We start from the raw sequence: 379 nt of genomic DNA on the forward strand, positions 1-379 counted from the left end.
TCCTCCTCCTTCTCCTCCTCCTCCTCCTCTTCCTTCTTCATCTTTTGAGACAGGGTCTTACTCTGGTACTCTTTCTCCTCCTCCTCCTCCTCTTCCTTCTTCATCTTTTGAGACAGGGTCTTACTCTGGTACTCTGGCCTGGACCTCACTATGTACGAATGCCTCAAACTCATAGTGATCCACCTCTCTCTGACTCCAAAGAACTGGAATCAAAAGCATGTACCACCACAACTGGTTCCACTGATGGATTTTTATAAGAAGTCAAGGGACATGGGGGTGACAGTGTAGGCCTGGAACCCTAGTATCAAAGAATCTGGATAGCAGGTCTAAGGTCAATCTGGGCTACATAGAAAGACCCAACCACCCACCCCCCAAAAAA

This window comes from Microtus ochrogaster, unplaced genomic scaffold (genome assembly GCF_000317375.1).
Source record: "Microtus ochrogaster isolate Prairie Vole_2 unplaced genomic scaffold, MicOch1.0 UNK5, whole genome shotgun sequence".
NCBI lineage: Eukaryota > Metazoa > Chordata > Mammalia > Rodentia > Cricetidae > Microtus > Microtus ochrogaster.